Source organism: Pelodiscus sinensis, chromosome 1 (genome assembly GCF_049634645.1).
Source record: "Pelodiscus sinensis isolate JC-2024 chromosome 1, ASM4963464v1, whole genome shotgun sequence".
NCBI classification, from domain to species: Eukaryota; Metazoa; Chordata; order Testudines; family Trionychidae; genus Pelodiscus; species Pelodiscus sinensis.
Genome location: NC_134711.1, coordinates 24,152,247 through 24,175,923, shown reverse-complemented (window position 1 = coordinate 24,175,923; position 23,677 = coordinate 24,152,247). Strand labels below are relative to the sequence as shown.

The following is a 23,677-nucleotide window of genomic DNA, read 5'->3' as shown; positions in this document are numbered from 1 at the left end:
ACAATGGTGGACCAATCCAGGAAACAATTTTGTAAGGTACAACCATCCAGCCATATTACCACGGATGTGTCCTCCTCAGCGGGGGCATCTATTTCCAGCATCACTTCACTCAGAGCAAATAGCCCATGAGTCCAGGCTCCACATCACTCTCCTGGAGCTCCAAGCTGTGCACATCAACAGGTAGGTGCATATTCCCACTCTCTCTGTGCGAAGGCTGTGTACTTGTGGAACCAGTGTGTTCCCAATAATATCACCATCATGGCATCTTACCTACCTGGAGTCAAGAATGTTATTGCGAATACCCTCAGCCACAAGTTTGCATTAGAGCACGAGCGGGAAATCCATACCAGGATCCTGCCTGACATCTTCCATTGATGAGGTTGGCTGTTGATATACCTCTGTGACATACCACAATACCAAGTGTCCCCACTATTGTTCCAGGGCAAGCATAGGACCCAGATCATTAGGAGACACTTTTCATATCCCATGGAATACTCACCTCTATGCCTTTCCTCCCATCCCGCTCATCCCCAGAGTTCTCTGCAAGTCAGACAGTGCCCCAGTAATCCTCACAGCCCTGGTGTGGGCCAGGTAGATCTGGTTTCCCTATATATCAGATGTCTCTCTGACCTCCCTATCTGCTTCTGACCCACCCAGATCTCCTTTCACAGAACAGGCATACCCTTTTTCTCCTGCAACTGCAGAAACTACATCTGATGGCGTGGCTCCTTACTGGTTCTCAGAGTGTCAGCTGACGGTCAGGGCAGTGTGTGTGTGTGTGTGTTTCTGAGAAAAGGTTTAACGTCTGTGTCTTTACTGCTAGGACCAGGGTCCCGTCGCAGAGGGTGGCCAGCAGGCCAACAGACGCCTTGTTATATAGGAAGAGCTTATTACACTTTAGATTTTAGCTGCTAGAACACAAAGTTCTTTCGCAGCGGGCAGCCTGGGGAAGGCTGAAAAGTGCCTTAACGGATCTGTCACCTGGGAGTGACACAGATCCAAACGCCTAAGCTCTCCTTATGTCTGTCTTTTTATGACCGGCTGAAGTTCTTTTAAATTGTGCTTGGTTCTGTTACAGCAACTGAAGGAGTCAGGTTAAAACTTAAACAGTTACAGGTTTATTAAAGAAGCTTATAAATCATATGGTTACAATGCTATTGCTCTATTTCTTAAATGCTAGCAAATATATATATTTAGGTCTTAAAAATGATTACAGGAAAAAGGTAAAGATAGAAAATAGAAATAATGGTACTAAGTGACAGCTTAATCTTTAAAGAGCTCTAACACTATGTATATATATATACTTAAACAAATGACTACATCTAGGTACAATTTTTACCTCTTTCTGTGCCTCTCGACTCTAGCGTGTCAGGCCAGGGCCGGTCTCTCAATTCCTAGGAAAGACGAATACGAGGTGGGTGTCCCTTCTGGAACCTCGGGAGATCAAACACCTAACTTGACCAGCAGATAGACGGTAGATTGACACTCAGAGAAAATGTGCTGCTGGACTCATCTTTATACCCCTGGGGGCTTATATCTTCTTTCTTATCTAAGAGACTAAATTGTACTGCTCTGTTTTGTGGCGCTAGTTCTTTCAAGCAAGTTTCAAATTAATTTACACTTTCAAGAGAGATAACTAAATTGTGAGTACTAGACATTTTTTTACTGGGCGAGAGATTTCTCCCCCCGCGGACGGCTGTGTGTTCGTATCAATATGGGTTAAGTCAAGGACACTCCTTGGCAGCCTCTTGGTTAGCAATTGGTGTATCTTTGTTTACAGCTATTCACGGTCACAGCAGCCTGGGCCTTCTGTTCTGTGTGCCCTGCATGCTCCAGGCAAGCAAAAATGGATGTTACAGGGGGGGTTCCTGTCTGGCTACATTCCATCCCCTGATACGACACACTACGTCTCAGGATACAAGATGGCAGTGATACCAGCACCTCTTGCCCACCTTGAGGGAATCTAGAAGTGCCCGATGGCCGGAATAGAAGGTTCAGGATCTAGGAATTGGCTAGGGTCTTTTCCTAGTGCTGTATATTGAATGTGCACAGAAGAGATGGCTGCATTAACTAGGCATTGCACAATACATAGGGTTATGCAGAAAATGATTACAACAATTATAATGGTTAGAATAGTGGTTAAAATAAAGTGTAGAAAAGGAGTTAGGGAAAATCTCAGCTGTTGGGCTAACTAATTTAGCCATGAGATGTTTACATTCTTAGTTACAGCATGTCTTACTCTATACAGTCCGTTGCTACTTCTTTTGCCTCTTTTCAAAGTTATTTTGAGGATTGCGGTGGTCGCTGTCATCGAACCATACCGGTCCTGATTGGGAGATGTCGCTTTTGTTTCACCAGTTGTTTGGGCTGAGAGGGACAAACTCGATTCTCAGTCTAGTAGAGGAGTCAAGTAAGGTGTTCTGGTACAGCAGTAGCAGTTGGGATGAGGAAGAAGACTATGGCAAGTTGGAGTACTATGTTTTGCTTCAGCTTATGTTTCTTTTTATAGTTCAGTCTATAACCAGCAACAGTAATTGCAAGCGCTATAACAGCAAGCGGTATATATACAAAAAGTTCATGGTGGTTTCCTGGATCTACACCAGCGTTGGGAGGGATACATCCCACTGGAACACTGTTCAGGGCTATTGCCTCAGTTTCCTGTAATAAAAGAAAAAGTTTGCTGGTCTTGGATACAATCTAAGCCTCAGTAATGGTTATTGGTGTTAGCTTAGTGTCTGCAGTGGTCTGGACTCCTTTTCTCTTGTAGGAGTGCAGTACGTGGGTTTGCGTTCCTAAACTGGGGTGTTTTATTACTACAGTGTCTTCAGGTGCATAATTAGAATCTTTGAGTGGTACAGTGGGGCTAGCAGAGGTTCTCCCTGTAGGGAAAAATCCTTTACTGATCGAACTGCCCGTAGGGGTCTGCCAATTGTTTAATCTTTGCACCACAGTATTTAATCTCTTTTCTCATTTGCTATCTGTGGGCTTTTGGGTTTTCATGGATTCTTTACTTCCTCACTCCTATGGGTAGGCACGGGGGAGATGGGGACTCACCACCGTAAGGGCTGGGTGTTCAAAGCTATCTTATTCTTTAATACTGGCCTTCTAATTCTTTTAATTTAGTGTTACAGTAATCTTTGAACAGATGGAGAAGTGTCATGTAGACTAGCTACTCCAGATGGATACTTTGTAACCGTACCCTGGTCTCATCCGCTAGGGATGGTATCTTAGGTGCGACTCTCACTCCGTATCTAATCACCGGAGAGTATATAATTTCTCAGGGATGTTAGGCGCGTATAAAATGAAAACTTAAGACCGTATTTTCAGTGAAAACCACAAGACTATATTGTTTAACAAATTTAACAAACAGTGCCTTGAAGGAACAGATGAGGGGGCAGTCCCCTTTTTACACTAAATGGACCAGGCGGGGAAGTCCCTCCAGGCCCCTATACCTACACAGAGTCTATGGCGATGGAGACGATTGATGAGTTGCTAGCGACCTACAACCCTCGGGCTAATTGAAAGTCTTTAGGGAGGACAGCTAGGCGTCCCTCGTCGGTTGATCTCAACGCTAGGCGACCTACAATCCGTTGGCTAATTAAAGCCGCGGGAGAGGAACAGCCCAGGAGATCCCTCGAAGCACGGATGGAGGACGAAGACGGTCGGTTCACCTTCCGTGACGCCCTCTGGTCCTCGCTGCCTCTTCTCTGCGCTTCGGTGCAGCCGGATCAGGCGATTGATGACTCTGTTCTATCTACTCTAATCCTATCCTAAAAATAAAACCTTAAATTAATCCCGACGCGCCCGACGAACAGACACCACGACGGCCGACATGCGTGGACTGACGCAGCCTGACGTACAGACTCGATGACGGGAACTAATCTAACTAAAATACTAAACTAACTAACCTAATTAATCTATTTGAGGAGGTCTGACCTTCCGCCAGCCTGACTCAAGAAAATACTATATTATATAAAATAGAGGTAGCATAGCCTTCCGCTAGCTTCTCTAGAAGAATATCTTTACAGGATCTCTTTCATACACCTAGGACAAGAATGACTCACTCTCTTTCTAACCTAGCCTAGAACCTATCCCGACGGAACAAGAACCCAACACAACAGCAACTGCTGCGCGGCAGAGACTTAAATAGTCTGGGTTCATGCATATTCATGAGTGTTCTAAGTTTGAAATGATTGGTTAACAGAGATGCTCTTATAGCGTGGTTTGAATTAATTGGTTGTTGTAGGATGCTAATGAATATTCATGGCTCATGGCAAATTACAACAGGTAGGTGAGTTGGTATTTTTAAACTCTAACCACTACCTGTGGACGTGATAGAATTCAAACCTCAAATGGATGCCCAAAGAAAGTTCTGTGGTTTTCAAAATGGAGTTTCAGACTCCATTTTGAGATATTGCAGAATTTTCCATATTCAAGTTTACATGCATTGTGAATGGGTGAATTGACATATACAGACTTAGAATAACATCAGTCCTGTATCTTACATACATTATACATGGTGATACATTGGATGTTGCATCTGCTTTCATTGGGTTACAATACTTAGCAGTTGGATTGTTACATATTTGTTACACAACTGTGGAGTTGTTACATTATTTTGCTATTCTGCTTTATATTAGTTCTATTAATTAACAATCTAATTAGTCTCTGGTCTAAATATCTGGTTAGATTTAGTGAAGTGGACACAGAGCTGGACAGATCTTTCAAACTATCTAGGATCACTCGGTTAGCTTGGCTGGTGTCTAGGCTTCCACGGGCATTGGATATTACTGCATCTACCAGCCTGGATTTTATACAATTTCTGGGCTATGGCATAAGTGTTGCTGACAGGGTTTTCAGGCTCAAACCAATCTGCGATGGTATCTGCTAAGCCCTGTCGTTGCCTAATCAGGCACTTGCCAATTTGATTAGCCAGTCTAGCACACAGCTGGTTTATACCAGTGTGGAACATCACTAAGGTAAGGACCAGTGACAGTTGTCCTGGTTCTGGGACAGGGGTCTGTTCAGGGCATGATGCACAATTGGGAGGCTCTATTTTGTCCTCAAGGACCTGGTTAATAATACGGCAAGTTAGCAATGGCCATTGTTTAACAAATGACAGCCATGCCTGAGGGGTTACCTTTGTCTGGGCTTTAAGTGGTAAGCCTCAGTGGGAGTCAGTAGGTCTAACTTCAGTGGCCTGATGTCAGTGTTTAGCTTCTTTCTCACAATATTCTATACAAACTTTAACTCAGAGGAAAACAAGGGGAAAAGTTATCTGGCAGGGTGGGGTCCTGAGGCAAAGTGCCTGCCAGAGAATTTGTGCATCGGACACCAAGGCGATGAGAGCACAATGCAGGGCAGCACAAATCAGAGAGGCCTTGAAAGACAGTTTTATGAATGGCCAGTTTTGAGTCTCTTTCATGTTGCTCTGAACAATTGTCCCTGCATTTCCTGTGTTTGTGTTTAATCCCCCCCCCATACACACACACACACACACACACACACACCACTGTAGTACAAGCAATAAAGAGACCATTGTTCAAAAAACATGAGTTTTTATTTGGGGGAAAGAGTGGGGAAATTAAAGAACTGGGAACCTGAAGGGGAGAGGGAGGCTCAGAAATGCAGAAGAGCCTTTTGCCTCTAGAGGTCCTGGAAGGTAAAGCAGCCTTTGATACTTCCCTTGCCCACCCTACATCCTGGGCCTGTGCATTTATCAAATCAAAACCGGCCTGGGCTCACAGAGCCATTTTAGTTAATCTAGATAACCTTGAAGACTCTGGGGGTGGAAGCAATGGTACTGAGGGAGGTGGGACAGGTGTTTTCATCGGGCTGAATGGGGTTCTGGAAGGTGGCCCTCTCCAGACAGGCAGTCAGGCTCTGCATTACAGCTGTCAGGGAGGCAAAGATGATCTCCTGCTGCCTTGCCTCTTGCTCCCTTCAGGCTTCCCTCTCCTGGAGTTCAACAATCCGGTCCTGGCGCTCTGCATGAGTTTCCTCCACAAGGGTGTTCATGCACTCCATCTGCTCCATGAACATGTCCTCCCTTGTGGGTTTTCGCCTGCGGATCTGAGCCAAGAGAATAGATGCTAGAAGGGGGGAGTATGCAGTGAGCTGGCTTCTTTTCCAGTTACAATGAAACATACAAAACAGAAGATATATTGTGTTAAGCCTAACACATATCTGTTAATCTACACACCAGACATCTCTGTAAAGACAATAGAGATGTGTTCAATGCAAGACCAAATTTTTACTTTAAATTGAGCACTTCACAGTAGGTGCACAGAGTTCTCGGGGCGAATATAGACTCACATGGTTCGGAGGCAGGCAGACATAGTAAGGGGCCATTCAATGCAGGAGCCTACAGGAGGGAAGAAGGGGATGGGGCAGGGCGGCTTCCCTCTGTGTCCAGCACACACTGGGTCTGGCACATGCAGCCTGCTTGGGAGAGCGCTACTTTCCCAGCCTGGGGGAGGAGGGATATGTGTCCAACACATGCAGCTTCCCTGGGAGAGTGCGAGTATCTTTTTCATCCAGGTTGCCATGACAAATATCAATCTTCTCTGAATCTCACAGAATGCCTGGGAGCAGATGCTGACTGAATGTGGCCATAAACCTGGCTTTTATGCTTTGTGGTTCAATGATGCTACTTACTGACATGGGAAAGTGTCCTACTGTGAAGGACAGAATAAGACAGGCCTCAAAAACCTTGTGAGATGGATCAAAGGGTTCCTATGTGAGAGCTTCATGGAGATGTGGAGACTCCTTCTCTATCTGCAAACACATTAACAACCTGTTCCAGGCCCCACGCATTGTGTAGGCAGAGACAGCGCACCACACATCACACCACATTGTCTTAGCCCACTTGTAGTAAGAAAAAATTGTGAGCTCATCAGAAGTGCCCTCTCTGGGGGTCAGTGCTCAACTGGAAGATATCCTGGGAGGAGGGGACTGGCTCCAGCATGATAAATAGATCCTGGCTCTCTTCAATCACTTGCTAGTCATTCTCCTCCTCCTCACCCTCCATCATCACACTATCCTCCACGCTGACACTAGGAGTGTCTTGGCTGGACTCCACTGTCAGGCTGGGGAAGCTGGTCAGGTCCCCCGTCCCAGAATTGCATTCAGTAGCTTGTAGAAGTGTCATCTGTAGAGTGCTGCAGCAGACCGATTATTCATTAGCTTCCTTCGCCTTGTGGTAGAACTGCCTTATCTCCTTGATTTTTACTCTAACTGCTGTGAAATGCCTCTGAGGCCAATAACATCAACTTTTTCTAGTGCTGGATCTACTCTATCATAAATTTGATCTTGCAAGGCCGGGAATAGCATTAATCCTCATGAAATCAGAAGTAACCAAATTCGACATCAGTGGCCATTAAGGTTGACACAACAGGTTTGGTAGTGTGGACACTTCATTTAGAAAATCAACCTTATGCAGCTAAATTCAATCTAAACTCCTGGACTACATCTACATTGGCAAGATTTTGTGCAAATACTTTCAACGCAAGAGTTTTTGCATTAAAGCATTTGCACAAGAGAGCGTCTACACTGGCATGTGCTTTTGCTCAAAAGCATCCGTGCCAGTGTAGACGCTCTCTTGTGCAAGAAAGCTCCGATGGCCATTTTAGCCATCGGGCTTTCTTGCGTAAGAAATTAACGTTGCCTGTCTACACTGGCCTCTTGTGCAAGAACACTTGCGCAAGAGGGCTTATCCCTGAGTGGGAGCGTCAGAGTATTTGCGCAAGAAGCACTGATTTTATACATTAGAACGTCAGTGTTTTGTGCAAGTACTCGTGGCCAGTGTAGACAGGTGGCAAGATTTTGCACAAAAGCGGCCAATTTTGTGCAAAATCTTGCCAATGTAGACACAGCCCTAGTGCAGACCAGGTCTGAGTTTGAACTTCTTTAGGTGTTGAATAAGAAGTGGCCAGAAGGTCAATGATGGAGGATGGAGCTAATAGAGCAAGTGCAGCTGGTGAATTCAGCACTGTACAAGACGTGGTGCTGGAGTTCTTCCCTGAATCCTCTCTCTGCATATGTATGAATAGGATTACCTGGAATACACATAAATTTACCCATTCCTTTTGGCCAAGCCTGTTCTTTGGCAGTCAAGAGATGTGAAAAACCACGTGTCTTAGCTGACTTAGCTATGCCAGCAACAACCCCAGAGTAGAGCAGAAACGTTAGGAAAGAGCGAGTCTACTGTCACAGCTAACATCATTTGAGGAGATGTTATGCTGTCAAGAAAAAGTACTATTGGCATCAGTTGCATCTACTGCAGGGGGCTCCGATAGTATAGTTCTACTGGCAAAGCATTTGTAGTGTAGACAAGGCCTTGTTCTGCCTGACTTCAGGCACAGGGAACAGCAAGCCTATCACAGGAGCTTTTCATACTTGTGGTGAGTTGACTACATTGTTTCTCTTTCCCCGCCATTCTTGGTGAAAAGCCCCCTGGATTTCTTCTAACCCATAGACATAAACCATAAACACCAATGGGGCTCACAGGTAAGAGAATTACAAGACTCCAAATTGAATTTCAGTCTCCCGATTCACCAGATCCTCCCCAGATAGCAGGTAGAGGAGAAAACAGTAAGAAGAAACAGAAGATGTAGGTGGGAGGAGGGGAAATAATTCCTCTTCCCAGTGCCAAAAGACTTGCTTTAGTTCTGCTCTTCTTGTTATAAAGTGCTTATTACCATGATATTAAAAATTGGGTTAAACCTAATTGAAACTAGTAACTATACTTACTGCCCTTCATTTAAGATAGTTGCTATAAAACATTAAGTTCCTTGATGAAAGCTGGTAGCTGACACAATCAAGGCCTCTAACCAAACACAGGCACATGTCACTGCCCAAAAAAGATGCTTTTGTGAGACAGCTTGGAAGTATGTGAGTAGAGCAGCTTTGCTTGATACTGTTTTAATAGAGAATGTGCATGTGCGAAAAAAAAATAGTATCTGGTCACATGATTAGACTCTCAAGACATATGCACAAAGAGTCTAAATTGGGGTGGTAAGATACCTCTTGCAGGCCAGATTTGGCCCACCAAGCCACCAGATCCAGCTGCAGATGCCCTTCCCGGGGCCCTCAGGTCTGCACCAGCCACTATTTTAAATGCAGTGCTGCTCCATGTGACACTATGGAGGGAAGGGAAGCTTCAGGTGATCTCCCTGCCCCCAGCCCAATCCTCAGCTCCTATTGGTTGGAAACAACTGGCCAGTAAGAACTGATCCCAACCAATCTCTCACCTCCTCTTGGCCAAAAAATCCCACAAGCCAATAGGAGCTGAGAGATTGGCCTGGAAGATGGGGCATCACAAGCCTCTTCCCCCCCCCCCCCCTTCCAGAGTGGAGGGTAATGTGGAGGAAGCAGACTGTATTTTCAATGCTCTGGCGCTGCAGCAGGCCTACCTTGGGGGTGTTGCAGGGCTGCTGGCCGGGAGATGCTTGGGTAAGTGCCACCCAGCCAAAGCCTGCCTCTGGCACCCCAGCCCCTCCTACTCCTCAACTCCCTCCCCCAGGTCACCTTGCAAAACCTCTGCACTCCACCTGCCCCAGGTCACAGCTCCCTCCCAGACCCTGTACCCCCTCTCACACCTCTCTCCCAGGCCAGAATCCTCTCCTGCTCCCCCACTCTTTCCCTGACCCTACGCCCCAATCCGCTGACCCAGGTCACAACACCCTTCTTCACCCAAACTCCCTCTCAGACCTCACACCATCTCCTGTACCCCAGTCCCTTACCACATGTGCCCCTCTGCACCCAATCTCCATCCTATACCCTGCACCTCCTCCACAGAAAAAGTGTGGCCCTTGACCACTTTACAGAATTTTGGAGTCCCGTCCCTCCCCCCCCACCCACACACCAAAAATTATTGCCCACTCCTTGTCTAAATTAAGATTACACAGGTATCCTTAATTCAGCCATTTTATAATTTTTGAGTACTTGATTTTACAACCTTACCATTTTTAATGTAGTTTGTGTGCCACTTCACAGGTTTAAAAATGTTAAGTAGGAGGAAGATGCAGGAGAGAAAAATCCAGTAGGTGTAGCCATATTGATTTTTATGTGGTTGATCAACAAAGTGGATCCTTTAAACCCACAACACAGACCTCTGCCAGTTGAGCTAACTGAGTTGGATAACAGCAGGTTGTCAGGCTCGGTGGGGACCAACCACAAGATGTTCCCATGGGATTCACAGCTATTTACCGACAGCAGAGGAGCAACAGAATATACAGTACCAACAGGAGTTTGTGATGGTAGAAGATAAGTATCACAGATTCTTCTTGAGGAATACAAACACTTGAGCTGATCAAGGGACAGCGTCAGAATTTTATAGCTGTGGTGCAAGAAGCAAAGGGGAAAATCCCATGGACAGAAGAGACCATTTTAAAAGCATATGGGCAACAGCAAGTGGAAGAACATTCCACAGTGGAACCAGTGTGCCTCGCATGAGGAAAAAATGCCAGTGGCCTTACATAACGCTGCTTGAAAGGCTGCAGAGCAGGGGTATCAGCAGCTATTGATACCAGTACGGCCTAGCTAAGCAGCATGGTGGTGGTAAAAATAACTATTGGAAAAATTACACAGCTCCAAAGACTCATACCAGTGAATTGGGACTGAAAAGATGCCACTATCCCGTGGCCAGGATTGAAAATACTTTGCCAAAACTTTCCAAAGCCAGAAGCTTTACAGCTTGATGCGAGGAATGGGTTTTGGCACATAAGGCTGGATAGAGTCCAGCACGCTGACAACTTTTGCAACACCATTTGGACATTACAGATGGCTATGCATGTTGATGGGCAGAAGCCCAGGATCAGAGGTGTTCCAAAGAAGACTCACCCAAGTGTTGGAAGAGCTGCCTGAGATGAAAATAATTGCAAATGATAACATCATTGTAGGTGAAGGGAGCAATGATACAGAAGCTGACCAAGACCACAACAAAAACTGCATGCTTTTCTACAGCCCTTCAGGATAAGAACATAAAGTGCATCCAGAAAAAAAATGCAACACTCTGAGGGTATGTCTACACTACAAAGTTAATTCGAACTAACGGATGTTAGTTCGAATTAACTTTGATAGGCGCTACACTAGCGCTCCGCTAGTTCGAACTTAATTCGAATTAGTGGAGCGCTTAGTTCGAACTACGTAAACCTCATTCTACGAGGACTAAGCCTAGTTCGAACTTACTAGTTCGAATTAAGGGGTGTGTAGCCCCTTAATTCGAACTAGTGGGAGGCTAGCCCTCCCCAGCTTTCCCTGGTGGCCACTCTGGCCAACACCAGGGAAACTCTATTGCCCCCCTCCCGGCCCCGGACCCCTTAAAGGGGCATGGGCTGGCTACGGTGCCCGTGCCAGGTGCAAGCCTGCCAGCACCCAGCTAGCAGACCCTGAATCTGGCACGGCTCGAGCCACCCACCCGATGCCCCCCAGCTCTCCCCCTCTTCCCGGGACCAGGCTGGCGGCTCCCAGGAGCTTGCCCAGGACCGCAAGAGGCGGGCACCCGCCTGGTCTAGTGTGGACATCGTGGACCTTGTCCACGACCTCTGCACTAGGCACAGGAAAGCAGCCGTCTAGGGCAGGAGAGCTGCCAGCCTGGCCACCCAGGAGCAGGTGTGCATGAAAATCAAGGTGATCCACTGAGACCCCCGACCCTGAGCCCTGAGCTTACAATGGCCGTACTGGGTCAGACCAAAGGTCCATCTAGCCCAGTAGCCTGTCTGCCGACAGCGGCCAACCTTAGGGACCCTGGAGGGGATGGACCGAAGACAGTGACCAAGCCATTTGTCTCGTGCCATCCCTCTCCAGCCTTCCACAAACTTTGGGCAGGGACACCACTCCTACCCCCTGGCTAATACCACTCCTTGGACCCAACCTCCATCACTTTATCTCACTTCTCTTTAAACTCTGTTCTAGTTCTAGCCTTCACAGCCTCCTGCAGCAAGGAGTTCCACAGGTTGACTCTTTGCTTTGTGAAGAACAACTTTCTGTTACTAGTTTGAAGCCTGCTACCCATTCTTTTCCTTTGGTGTCCTCTAGTCCTTCTTTATGGGAACTAATGAAGAACTTTTCTGTATGCACCCTCTCCACCCCACTTCTGCTTTTAGAGACCTCTATCCTGTCCCCCCTCCGTCTCCTCTTTTCTAAACTGAAAAGTCCCAGTCTCTTTAGCCTCTCTTCATATGGGACCTCTTCCAAACCTCTGATCATTGTAGTTGCCCTCCCCTCTCCCACCCTCTCTCTTCCCCTCTCCCACCTCCTTTTCCCAGTCTCCCTGAGTTTTGTTCAATAAAGAGAGATTCTATTTTTGACAACACGTTTTCTTTATTTTGTACATCAGGAAGGGGGGCTAGGGAAGGGTAAGTGGAAGGAGGTGAGGAAGGAATGGGGTACGAGCCCCCAATGGGAAGGACTGGGCTGGCTCTGCGGGCTTCTGGGGGTGGAAGCTCTCCTGCAGCCCCCCAATTGCCCCCTCTCCCCAGATGGCAGCCTGCGGCAAGTGCAGCTGGTCTGATGGCCGAGTGCTGTGATGTACCCAGTGTGGGCACTCAGGGCACTCCAAGACAGGTCTACTTTGCAAGCGGGGCACCCCTGAGAACTGTCTGGGCAGCGTGGGGGTCGGGTCCCTTTAAGCACAGCTCTCGGCTAGCCTGAGACAGCAGCTCCACGCTCTAAGTCCTCATCTGATGCCCTGCCGGCACTGCTTCCGGCCATCCTTAACCCCGGTTCAGGGTCCACTTAATGTGGACATGCTAGTTTGAATTAGCAAAACGCTAATTTGAACTAGTTTTTTAGTTTGGATGCATTAGTTCGAATTAGCTTAGTTCAAATTAACTAATTCGAACTAAGTTAGTTCGAATTAGTGCTGTAGTGTAAACATACCCTGAGGTAGCATACATTGGACATCTGCTCATAGCAGAGGGACAGAAAGCAAATCCCAACAGGACTAAGGAAATGAGAGACATACCAGCTCCAATGAAAGTAAAAGGGATAGAGAACTTGACATGAATGACAATTTTCCGTCCAAATTCTGTCCACATCTGGATAGTGGCATCCATTAATAACTACTCGATTATGGTCTTTCACCAGGTATACACCTACTTATAGTAGGTGCTAAACACATTTCCCTACTTTACTTAAGAGACTGCCATCTTGGGACTGTGATGAAATCTTGCTAAAATCAAAATAAATCATGCCTGGTTTTCCGCTACTCAGCAGGTTTTCCGCTACTCAGTAGGCCTAACAAAGAAGGAAATTAGATTGGTTTTGTATGGCTTGTTCTCCACAATATCTTGACTATTACTTATCACCATCTCATCCTCTTGCTGCTTACAAGTTGGATTAGTATCACTTTTCAATATCTTTCTATATATTGACGCTAGGCTGACTGATCTAAGATTCCCTGGCTCTTCTTTGTTTCCACTTTTCAAAGACAGGCACTTTTGCTGAGGATCCAACCATTAGAGTGACAGCAGAAGAACAAGTCTACAGGAGTTGAGAGGTGCAGTGGCACTCGGAATATGCAAGTGGGACAGGTGACCCAAAGGAACAGGAGAGACTAGCCAGCAGATTCAGCACCCAGAAGGAGCCTAAAGAGATAATCACAGACATGAGAGACAGAATAATAGAAACTTAAGGCTGAAAGGGAACTTGAGAAAGCCTGGACTGGTTAGAGAGCAACTGTTCTACCTTGTCTAAATATATAGAAAAACTCAGGCCACAGAAGTGTTGGTAACCTATTTGCTATTTACATATCAAATGGTTCTAGCTGGTAAAAATACAGAATTTGAAAAATTTTGTCAAAAGAATAAACCCGTGCATGTTGCTTTAAGAATCCATGCTTGAAAGTTGCTGAGAAAGTGTTTTTCGTTTTATTTTCAGTTGATTATACAACATCATTTTTATGCTAATCTTTTCTGTTTTGAATTCTCTTCTACAGATGCCTTCCTGAAATCTTTGGATGTTTAATATGTTACTATAGATATATAGTAACATTTTGACAGCTTCCTTACTGCTTAAAACCTGCAGTTCCCTGCAGAAACCTTTTCTCCACTGTAGTCTTATTGCCAAGTTGTCATAACATTAATTAAACTGGAAGAATAAGGCATTGCATGTCATTTCTTATTCCGGATGCCTTCATATGAGGGATACATCACCATGGCGAGAACCCGTATATAAACAAAAAAATGGCCTACTAACAGTACAAAAGCTCATATGAGATATTAATGGAAACTGTAGCTAAGAAAAATATAGAATTTAAAGCAAAGAATGGGAAAATGAAGAAGAGTTTCTTGAATATTCTATCTTGGGTATTAATATTATTCAGTTACATGGAGTAGTGATAGTTTAATCTACAAATTTTAGATGTTTTAGCTATTTATTACATCAAATTGTAGAAGCTTTCTCATTCTAAAAATCCCACATGCTATAGGTAGACTGAATGTTCCTTGGTGAAATTATAGATTTTCTCCATGCCAGAACATAAAACACTGTGTAGTGAAACTTTATTTTACATAAACTAATAATTTGCATGGCTATTTAATTTTGCAAAATGTCTTCATTTTACACATGGTTTATTACACATTTTTTATGTATGGCTAACCTATCTGGCTGGAAACAAAAAATACAGCTCACATATTTATGTTTTATTGTAGAAAATTTCCCCAAAATATTAATTGTTGTTTACATTTTAACTGAAGCATATTGGGTGAAAATCATTGCTAACTCTCCACCTCCCTCCTCAGATCCCCAGCAAGCTGATTGAGTACATAAGGATTTTCCTGCTCTTGACTATTCTTTAAACATAAAAACATGAACAGTATAATGGCCTCATGACAGTGAAATGCACTTCCATGCTAGGGTTCAGAATCTGAGTTTAGTCCAACTCAACCAGGTGAACAAAAGGAAATACACTTAGTCCCTTGGGAGAAAGAGTGTCTTATGTTACTCTTTAGTGACCCCTACAGTCTAATCAAGAAATTGCATTGATAGGCTTTTGTCATGACCATTTTTCCTTCTACTGGCTGGAGTAATGGTTATGATGGGGAGGTCTGGGGAACAGCATGAAGGATGGAGGACAATCTTTGCAGCTCTGATAGTTACCTCATGGATCTTTTCTTCCTCTGTATTGGGATCAGGGCTGCTTATCATAAATAATGTATAGTGAACTAGAAGAGAGATGTGAAAGTTTAAAGACTTTTTCTAATGTGGACAGGAAGTAATGGAATGGGGAAGTAAGAGTTCAGGGGAAAAAGAGATAGTTGTATTGCACGAGACTGATGCAAAAGGAAGTGATGGAGGGAAGCATAAGGTCTCTGTGGATATAGCTAATGCTCTGTAGTGATACAAAAATTTGGATCTGCATCTGATCCACATACACAATCACTAACTTGTACCCAAGCCATGATACGCACACCAACTTTGGGCAATTGCCCTGGAGCCCAGCAATTCATAAGGGCCTGGGGCTCCCAGTTTACTGCTATTGTAGCAGCCATGGTGGCTGGAGCTTTAGGCCCTTTAAATCACCACTGGATCTCAAAGCAGCGAATTCTAGGTGGCACTGAATGGATGGCAGGGGATGGTCACCTGGCAGCTGGAGTTGGCTGGAAAAAGCCTCTATATTTGTTACTGGGGGTGTTATGATGAGAGGACTCTTGATACTCTCTCCTTTCTCCCTTGGTATGGAAAAGCCTGTTGCCCTTCAGGGCATGCTACATATGGTCATCACCAAGCCGGGGTTAACAGAACTGGGGAGGAGGAGACCAGGGCAGCTTCATGCTCCCTGAAGGGGCAGGGCCTAAGGAGGAAGGGGTCGGGCTTGGAAATAGCGTCCCCCTGCCATCCCTTCAGTGCCACTCATTAAGGCATTTTGAGATTGGATTGCACCTGCTAGCAAGCTGGTAGCCAGTGTGCACCACAGAGTTTGCAAGTTATCTTCACAAAAAGGAAATCACAAGGCGTGGGAGCTAATATTTAACCGAATAATCCCACTTTCAGCCATTTTCAAACAGCCTAGAGCAAGTAGCAGGGCTGTGCTTAGAGTGAGTCCATGGCAATAAGTGCCTGAAAGAATAGCAGTTCCTCAACAAATATGCCAGAGTGGCTGTGACATCTGCTGGCTTAACAGAATGAGCCTTTGAAGTGAAATACCTACCATTGGGTCTATCCCGCTCTTGCCTGGCACCGTGTGCCATCATTTAGACTTAAATAAAATCGTACGGGTTTGTCTAAACTACCAAATTAAATCGACATAAGGCAACTTATGTCAACCTAACTATGAAGGTATACACATCGCAATGCTTCTCCCCTCAGCCCATCAGTTTAATCGTCCTGCAATGCCAACATAATAAAACCACCTCAGCAAACAGTGTAATGCTTAGGGTGACATAATGTCACTGTAGACACTACAGCATGATCATTGTGGTTCGCACTTTGAACTCTGCTGCCCTATAGCCACAGCATATGCCCCTTCCCCTTTAAAGCCCTAGCAATTTTTGAAATTCCTCTTCCTGTTTGCTTATACGGAGAGCTCATATAATAACTACCCCGGAGCACATCAGAGGTGGCAAATCTGCTGGGTCTGTGGGGAGAGGAGGCTGTGAGGCTTTGCTACTTACAGCATATTGCTCATGGCATGGAGGAGAAGGGTTAGGATAGGGCCCTGCAGCAGGGCTGTGCAGAAATCACAGAGATGAAGCAGGTGTACCAGAAGGCAAGGGGTGGAAGGCCAATAGTTGTTCTGATGAGTTGCCAAAGCCGTGCTGCTTCTACAAGGCAGTGCACAACATCCTTGGCAGTGATCCCAATTCCAAGAGCTCCGTGGATATTTCTTGGGGGCTGGAGAGGGTGACTAGCAGAGTGATCCCTGATGAAGTGATGTATGAAAAAGTGGAGGAGGATGGGGGCAGGAGACAGGGAGGTCTGGTAGGATGGTGAGTCGGGGCCTCTTTTTCACCCAGCACTCCAGTTCTGGCCTGCCAGATGTAGGAAAGGGAAACTCCAGTAAATACGCATGCGTTGATACTGCAAGAAGATATGAGTTAGTGCTCTGCTTTTTTAAATCCTAACAGTCACAGGTACTGTTTGTGTCTGCTTCTCATTCCCTTGGGCAGTTAGGCAGAAGAAGTCCTGAGGAAAAAAAAAATTAATGCATACCAGGATGTCCCAAGCATCATCCATAGCGATCTCTTCAAAACTTTCCTGGGAGTCCTCTGTGATCTGCCACAAGTTGGGAGGGCTGCCTTGTTTCTTCCTCCAAGTATGAAATTTTGCCATGCCAATCAGCAATTACTGCTGCAGATACCATAGCAACACATAGGCTAGCTGCATACAGACCGAGTCTGCAGCCTTATGCATGTAGGAACTGCATCCTTGCATCCTGAGTTACCCTCAGGGGTGTGATATCTGCTGCTATCACCATTTCCTGTGGAAAACAGTGCCAGTGTTGAGACTAGTGGCCGTAGGCTCCTGTAGTGATAGCCTCTGAAACCCACCCATTTTTCTCATCTTGCTCCTTCCCACTCCCGCCAAACTCACCATGGATGGAGCTCTCGCCACACCATGGGCCTGGGCCTGCCTGCCAAGGAAAAGTAAGAAAGTTTCTAACTTCTTTGGTTCAAGGCTGCACTCACAATAGTGTGTCTGTTCACCACAGGAGGCATTCTCTTTAGCATCTGCAGATGTGCCCTTGATAGTCTCCTCCTGCTCACCAGCTAAGCAGCTTTGTCAGATAAGGAGATGAAACAAAAAATATATTATTTTTGCTCTCCCTCCTTCTCCCTTCCCATCAGCAGCCCTGAACATACAACATGCATTCAAGCGACTGACTAATGAGAGGGAAAAGCACATCTTTAACAACACACGTCTTACACTCTGGAATTACAAAAAAAAAAAAAAAAAAAAAAAAAAAAGAGGCAACATCTCTTTATAGTAAAAACTACTACCTTATCATAGGTCTTATTTTCAAGATAGTTTTGCTAGTGGCAGGCAACACTGTTACTGGTTTACTTTTACACGCAGATGTTTTCCATGATCCGCCAAAGGATAGTAATATGTGATCTTTAATGTTTTTCAAGTGATTGCTCATGTGCATTCCACTAGGTGTGTGTGTGTGCCACATGCATGATCCTTGGAAAGTGAGTCCCCTGGAGTGGTGCCTACAGAGAGAAGAATGAAACTGATATTATAAATTAACCCTTTAAATAAACCTTACCCTTCACTAGCCAGACTTAGAACAAAAAGTTAAGAGGTTGTGGAGAAGTTTCTTGAAACCTGTACTGTGCTTACTCTATGGCTAAACAGAGGACTCCAAGGATATAAATTCAAGCCCTTTTATGAGCACTAAAATCACTATAAACCTTTTGTTACTCACACCATAACCTTTCTATGGAGAGGCTTATTGAACATAACACAAGATTAGCAATACTATTCCAAGGAAAACCAGCCACCTTATGAAATGTTCTCTTGATTTATAGCTGCAGCAGCATGCTCTGCATGAATTTCATATAACATGGGAATTGTCCATCAAATACATTGAACCCTATATAGATAACTGGTTGAACCTCACATGGATAAGTCAGGATGTGATGATAATCATGTCTTTCCTTCAGCATGAAATTATGTGATTTCAAATGCCATGCTTTGGCTATAGAAGCAGTAATCCCATTATCAGTCATCAACAATAAACTACACTACTGTAAGTATTAATTTTGTTGTGGTGATATATAGGCACTATTAGAGGGCAGACAAGCTGGGAGAATTGGTTTTTACATGCCAAATGTATCTGGGATTTCACCTGTACTTTTCTCTAAATTGTATGTGTATACCAATATGAGTCTATTTACTTCAGAAAGAAAGAAAGAAAGAAAGAAAGAAAGAAAGAAAGAAAGAAAGAAAGAAAGAAAGAAAGAAAGAAAGAAAGAAAGAAAGATGTATTTCACTGGTGAGTAGAGGCGATCACTGCATATCTCTGTACTACGTATGACCAGCAATATATGCTTCCTAATCTTGGTAAAGTTCTGAGAGAGCCTTAGGAAAAAAAGTGTTACAGAACTGTGCAGAAGCATTCTTTTGTAGTTATGCTGCTATGCTAATGACCTTCATATATGGCCTGGGAGACAAAGAACAGGGAGGGAGACTGACATAAATTGCCAGCTGGAAATCTTTGTAGATTCCCAAGAAAACTGGATTTGCAGGTAATGCCTGACAGACAGAGCTTGATTGATTGTGCAAAGCTGCAGAAACAGATAGATGGATTTCCATCATTCTTCACAGCAGTTCCATCCTTTGAAGCTATGACACACATTTTGATTGCATTCTATTATAATTATTATTTTATCATCATCATTATAGAACATTTATTTAGTGCTTTAAATTTACACAGAGCTCTGAGAAGTCATATCCCTCTTCTGTAGATCATACAATCCAAATGCACAAGAGATTTATAATTACATGACACAAAATATTATATTGGGGGGGAGAAACCCAACTTATATTCCATCACGACTTTAAAATTATTTCTTATATTCAAACATAATTTCCATGAACTAAGCATGTCATCTGTGTTTAGATTACAGTTGTATGCCCACCCTTAAGCATATATTATTTATTTTATTTAATTAGATTAGATATTTGCCTATCCAAACACTGAGCATGTGTTCAATAAAATAAACACAGCAGTTATAAAACAAAATAGACAGGAAAAATATAGATTCTGCCCTTCATTAATCCACCCCAAAGCACTTGGATTATTAATACCCACTTGCCCTAGACTTTTGCAGTTGAATAAAATGAATTGGCTGTGTTCGTTAAAATATCCAGGGCAGACCTTGGCAAAATACGGCCCATGAACTGGATCTGGCCCGCCAAGCCACCAGATCCGGTTCACAGATCCAATGAAGAGCCCCAGGCAGGCTCCCACTTGCCTCACCCTACCCGCACGCCACTCAGAAACGTGGCTGCTGGGCAATTTCGCTTTAAAATCTGAGAGCCTGGAGGTGAGGGGCGAAGGCTTTAAGAGATGCTCCCGCCCCAGCACAATCCTATCAGCTGTTTTTTGGCTAGAAACTGGTCAATGGGAGCTTCCTGTTTTAATAACAGGCAGCTAAGAAGCACCATACCCCCTCTCCTCCAGGGCTCATAGTTATTCACAGAGCACATGGTTGCAGCCTATGGGAGGATGGGGCAGTTGACTGGTAAGTCTCCTGGACAGATCCTGCCTCTGGCACCCTAGCCCCTCTCTCCTCCAACCCTCTGCCCCCAACTCCTTCCCCTTACTCCACATACCCCAATCCTCTGTCCCCTTCTGCACTCATGTTCTCTCCCAGATCTGGCACTCCTAACCCCTGCCCCAGGTCACAGTCCCCTCCTGCCCTAGCTCACAACACAAACCCCTGCATCCCAATTCCCTTCCCTAGGTCACAATCCAACCACCTCCACCCCAGTCCAGTATCCCAGGTCACAACCACCTCCTTCACCCAAACTCCCTCCCTCCCTTACCTGAAGCTTCCTCTGCACTCAACCTCCATCCCAGACCCCATACCTCTTCTATTAATATCATGGAAGAGTGCAGCCCTTGACCACTTTCCAAATTCATGGAAATTGTTGTCCACCCTGATCTAGGCCATAATAGACATCAGTGTCACATCATTGTATTCACTAGGTAAGAATCTGGATTGCCATTAACCCAGAGGAACAGTGTTTAAATATTGTTAAGCACTTAAGGACAAGGCTAAGTATATTAAAAACAAAGCACAGCCCTACTCTTTTACACTTGAAAAATAGGGTGTTTTATAAAAACCTCTATTACTCTGCCACATATATTTTTAGAACCTCCTTTTATGGCTTACTAGGTCTGGTCTACACTTGGAGTTTTGGTCAAATTTAGCCGCATTAGGTCAATTTTCTAAACAATGAGTCCACATACCAAGCCCTTCCATTGACTTAAAGGGCCAATAAAGTTGACTTCTGTGTTATTACCAAGATTTTCCCTCTATATGTGGAAGCTCTCGCCTTTGTTGGCAGATTGATCCACCTAGATACGAATGTCAGATTCTGTGAACTGCTGATTGCCTTATGCAAGGAGTTAATTACTCACATTTAAAGTTGAAGTTAGTGATTCTGTAATTCATTGTGATATTCTAAATGCTTCCTTTCTTCTTCCCTTGCATTCCATTGTTTCTTTCCTTCTGCTTTCTTCTAAAGGCATTCACACATGCATGCATTTAGGTGTGTGCATATAGACAAAAAGTATGTGTCTTTCAAGGTGATGAGACTGGAGTAGAGCTGTGAATTTTTTATTATTAGATTATTCACTGAAAAGTGCAGCTTTGAGTTGATCAAAACTGTGAATTTGGGTTGAATCTGGCAAATAGTTTTTGACAAAAAATAAATGAGGGAAACAATTATGGAAAAAGTCAAAATTTCTCCTTTCAGCATTTTCAAAATGAAATGTATCTAGTTTTCGTTTCAAAGTGACACTTCATTTTGAAATTTAGCTAGTTTTAACAGGAGAAAGAATACCCAAAACCAAAATGAAACATAGTATGTTAGATTGCGTGAAATGTTTAATTTGTCTTAAACAAGAAAGGGACTGTTTTTTGTTTTATCAAGGAAAAACAAAAATTGTTTTGTTAGGACAAATAAATGGGAAAGAGGAGAGATTAGTTCAGCCATTAAATTGAAAAATCAATTATTGGTTCCTAAGTGGAGGCATAGGGTACTGCTTATGTGCAACGAATTTGTGCAGTAATTTGTAGCACTATTTAGGTAAAGTATAAATTTTTCAGTTCTTCTGACCGGAGAAAAGCAACAAATTGCAGTTATTTCCGAGGCTGGGAAGAAGGAAAATAAAAAACCAATACAGGCAGTCCCCGGGTTATGTACAAGATAGGGACCGTAGGTTTGTTCTTAAGTTGAATTTGTATGTAAGTTGGAACTGGCGTCCAGATTCAGCCGCTGTTGAAACTGACCAGCAGCGGCTGAATCGGACACGCCTGGGGCAGAGCAGCTGGGGTGCTGCTGGGTTGGTCCTGCAGCGCCGCTCCTCGGCACTACTGGACCAACCTGGCAGCACCCCAGCTGCTCTGCCCCAGGTGTTCCCTAGTCAGCCGCTGTTGAAACTGATCAGCAGCTGATTCCAGGAAGCCCAGGGCAGAGCAGCCGCCCGCATCCTCCGCGGCGAGAAAAGCCACTCCACGTCTCCCTGGTCTGCTGGGGGGGGGGGGCTAGCTTCGCGTCTCCCTGGTCTGCTGGGGGGAAGCGCCCCCCATGCCGCCAGAGGCGGCGACAGTGGGAGAGGCACCCCGCATTAGCGGGGTCCCCCCCGTTCATAACTAGGGATCCGACTTAAGTCGGACTGAAGTAACCCGGGGACTGCCGTAACCCGGGGACTGCCTGTATGGTCAAGCCAGGGACAGTACAATCCTTAACAAATGTAAAAACATATCTTAAATTTATGCTATTAAAACAGTGTTTTAAAAAGTCTGTTGATTTCTTTTAATTATGGGCATTTGTATGGTGTTCATTAGGATAACAGCTGAGTTTCTTGCTAATTTCAATTAAGCCTTACAGTGGAGCTGTGTGAATAACTGACTTTTTAGTTGGCAGTTCCAAACAATTGAAAAAAAATGGCAAACCAAAAAGTTGAAAAAATGTTTGCTTCATTTTATTTGACCTGAAAGGAAACACGTAATTTTGATAGTGAGATTTGTTTAAGGCTTTAAAAAAATAAATGGAAAAAAATTTCTAAATAAAAAGTAATTTCAAATAAAAATATTTTGAAAAATGTCAAAACGACACATTTTTATTATTTGGGTCAAATATGCATTTCACACATACACAGACACACCCCCCACCAAAAAGGAGTTTTGGCTGAAATTTTTTGTCCAGCCCAACCTTACAATAGCCATGTGAACATACATATATCATACCCATTTTACAAATAGAGAAATTGAGGCAGAGAGAGCATATGTGTCTGCTAGAAGCTCGCACAATAGATTAGGGACAGAGCCAGAAGAGATATTCCTGAGTCACAATTCCAGGCTTTCACCACACAACCATCCTTCCTCCTTAATCTAAAGGAGAGAGCTCACACACACACACACACACACACACACACACGAAGAAAAAAGCATGAGGGGGAATTCCTTCTGCATTCTTAAATTTAATGAATCCATATTCTTCCCTTTCCCCCCCCAGACCATGGTTATTAATATAACCTCTGGCTAATCAGTAGCACTAACACAGTGTATTTCTTACTCCTCTGAGAACTGAATGCTTTATGTTCTTGTATTCAACCTCCGTGGCTTGGAATCAAGGAATATACAGTCTGTCTCAGATGACAATTTCAGTCCTCACTGTATAATAAGTGAGTCCAGCACCATTCAAGTAAGCTAGTTCACTTTTATAACTCTTTCACCAGACATGCTACGTGTTGATACAATAGATTCCTATGGAGAATGACTTGTCAAAATGACATTTTTGTGAAATCTGCAGTTGTCAATCATTTAAAAGTAAACATGGGATCAAAGTTCTGTTTACAACAGGATTAATAATTAGCTTATTGATGTGAACCAGAGCCCACTGGCACAGCAAAGATTTCCTGCGCCATTTGACATCTGTATATTTAGATATTGACTTATTATTTCAATCAATATGTATAAATATTGGCATTGGATAT

General features: G+C 44.2%; 1 long non-coding RNA gene across 1 annotated transcript in view; it reads right to left on the bottom strand.

Annotated features, from left to right (window-relative positions):
* Positions 1-5,473: 5,473 nt before the first annotated feature.
* Positions 5,474-23,677, bottom strand: part of LOC142829112 (uncharacterized) — a 39,879-nt gene continuing 21,675 nt past the window's right edge. Inside the window, exon 2 of the long non-coding RNA XR_012903399.1 lies at positions 5,474-6,072. This is a non-coding gene — a long non-coding RNA (uncharacterized LOC142829112). The remainder of the gene's footprint in view (positions 6,073-23,677) is intronic.